Genomic DNA, 2,909 nt, shown 5'->3' on the forward strand with positions numbered 1-2,909 from the left:
GGTTTTTTTTTTTTTTTTTTTTTTGGATTGGGCCATGGTTTGGGCACAAATCGTGGCATGGTTGGCGGGTCTTGCAGGTGCCCGATGGGCCGGGTTTGGGGTTAAGAAAAAAATCTGTTTAATAAATGGGCCAGGTTTGAATTTCTGGGGTAGACTCGTGGGTCGGGTCCAGGTATGAAAAAACTTGGCCCGTTGCCATTCCTAAATATGACTTCACTGACTAATATTACTTTTTTTTTTGTGGCTTTTATGGATCATAAGAAATTTTTTGAAAAATCCAGCATGAAACCTTGTAGCTGCATGGTTTGGCCATAGGAAAGTAAATGATAACTTTGTAGAATACAAAGTAGAGCATATTAACTTTGTGGTATGTATACATAGATTTTAGAGCATCTCTTTTGTCAGATTTATTACAATACAATGATGAAGTTCTATTTGTTGTTTAGGTTATGGGAAGGATTTGCTCCATCCTCTAGTGGAATTGTTGTCACTGATGTTGAAGTTCGTCCCATTTCCTACCCTTTTTTCCCCTGTAATTATACATTAACTGTGCTAGCAGTTCTCATTTTCTGTTTTACTTTTCTTTCCAAATTTCTACCAAGTTTGAGTTCACTATCTTGTATTAACCAAGTCTAATTTCTTTGTGTTGAGAGGATTATCAAGTCTAATTTCCATCACGTGTGCATGTCACCTATGCTATGTGAGCATGTACTAATTTTTGTTTCGGTGGTCCAACTTGTGGAAGTTATAGGAAAAATGGGGGAAAGAAAACCCCACCAATAGAATTGTGGCTATTCCATGATTGGAATCAATTAGTACAAGTTCAAGATTGTAAACCTTGAACTTTAATGTGTTCTAGGCAATCACTAATTGTTTGAATATCTAAACTCTCAAGGAGGCCTAAGTGCAACATAAGGATGTGGAACTATGAAGTGCCAATGATCACCACCATGATTCTATCATTCTATTAATGCTTGCATAGGAAGCTTACTGAGGTCCTCTTATAGGCACATGGGGAATGATTTTTCTTGCTAAGCCAATTTCCTTATTCCTCACCTTTCTAATGATTAAACAGCTTTGTCAATAGTAAATACAATGGTGTGGGACATGTTTGGGATTCTTTAGATGTAGAATCTGTTTGAAGAAGTTGGCTAAAGAACTCTGATAAGACTTTACTTTCAGCTGTATTATCTGAGATTCATTTTAACCAAGAAAAAAGAATTTAAATGACAACTTTTACAGGCAGTTAGAAGACTATATGAACAAGTTGGTCTTGGATGGGTTTATGTCATTACCAAATATGAACTTGATAGTTTCTTTGTTCTTCCTAATTTTACCTGTAGTTCAATCAAAATGTTACCATCTTGTAGACAAATAGGGTTTTGGATAATGCTCCCTTGTCATTTTCTCATTATTTGTACTTAATATAACAAAATGCATTTAATAGATTGCAACAATAACAGATGTCATATATGGTGTTTGGGCTAAATACCATCTTCAATCACAGGTAAATTCATATTGCTTAAACAATTTTGTGTTACAACTCCTTGAAAGTTCTCTTGCAGTCATGCCTTCTTTGCTTCAATGACCAAAAAGTAATGCTATAGCTGAATTGTTTTCTTGGATTTACATAATAACAGAGTGGCACCAGCCTTATGATCCACGCACCCAAACCTGTGACTTTAAATTGTTGTGATAAGAAATTATTTGTTTTGATAACCTTTAAATTGTCCATTAATAGAAAAAACCTATCATTTGGATTTAGTTGCACCATGAAAAACTCTCTTTGTGCTTTTTTAACTTGTCTCTATGCAAATTTTCAATATCAAACCTAGCCCACAACATACTTAATAGGAAGATCATGAGACTTGCTTTGAAAACTAATTTTGTTAATGACTAATGTGATTCTGCTCAATCAATCAAATTATTAAATTATATAAATTTGATGCAAATTTTTTTTTTTTTTTTTAGGCCGACAACCTTTAGAAGCGATTTTGGAATCATAAAAGAAGAACAAGGTTTGTATACTACTTTGCACGGATTACCATATTTGAGGTATATGGTGCTGATTCATGTTGGACATTCTGTTTTCATTGCAGGATGAAGTATGTAATGACAGAAATTCATGTAAGATGTGAACTTGCTCAATAATTGCCAGAAGTCCAAGCTTTCCAGGCTTGCTCTTCATTTGCTTACAAGATGAAGAGGTATGGCAAGTCACATACATTTTTCAATTAATTTTAATCATCTAATAGTCTAGTGAGTTGATGCTCTTATAATGCATAAGGATGTGATAATTCACTTTTGCTGGATGGGAAAATGGAGATAACTAAGAAAGCTCACTTTAGAAGTAGTATATCAAAGCTTTTGCTTATCATTCCAAGCCTATTTCCACTTTGAAGTCCAATGGTTGATAAGGATTGAAGAGATGAGTCTAGAGAGGTCTAGATGTTCATGGGAATTAGTTTTTGTTTGTATATAAGGTTTGACAATTTGATTGATTCTTAAACTTCATAGGAGTTCCTAAAAGAGGTATGTCTTAATTTTAGTTCTTTCTTAGTTTTGCTTTGATAAAAATTAGCACCAAAATTTGACTTCATATAACCACTATAAATTGTATTCTTTTTTTGGATGAATAACTCTTTTGCGATTCTTCTTTCTTAATTCCTTTTCTTTGGTCCTATAGTCCTGAAGGTGTTTTTGGATACCTCATGTAACTGCTAGCCTCATGTAATTGCTAATACTGTCTCTCAGGATCTCCAAAGAAGATTATGGTCAGCTTTTTTCTTTTTGGAATTATGGTTGGACATTGGTCTTATGCCTTTAATCCTACATTATGTAGTTATTGCACAATTATACCACGTTCTTTTATTTATTTATTTTTTCTTCCTCCTGATATAAGAAAATGA

The 2,909-nt window shown here is 33.7% G+C and overlaps 1 long non-coding RNA gene across 1 annotated transcript in view; it reads left to right on the top strand.

Annotated features, from left to right (window-relative positions):
• LOC136063465 (uncharacterized) overlaps positions 1 to 2,509 on the top strand; it is a 5,070-nt gene extending 2,561 nt beyond the window's left edge. Inside the window, exon 2 of the long non-coding RNA XR_010625118.1 lies at positions 1,972 to 2,509. This is a non-coding gene — a long non-coding RNA (uncharacterized LOC136063465). The remainder of the gene's footprint in view (positions 1 to 1,971) is intronic.
• The last annotated feature ends 400 nt before the right edge of the window (positions 2,510 to 2,909 follow it).

This window comes from Quercus suber, unplaced genomic scaffold (assembly GCF_002906115.3).
Source record: "Quercus suber isolate HL8 unplaced genomic scaffold, Cork oak 2.0 scaffold_530, whole genome shotgun sequence".
Taxonomy (NCBI): domain Eukaryota; kingdom Viridiplantae; phylum Streptophyta; class Magnoliopsida; order Fagales; family Fagaceae; genus Quercus; species Quercus suber.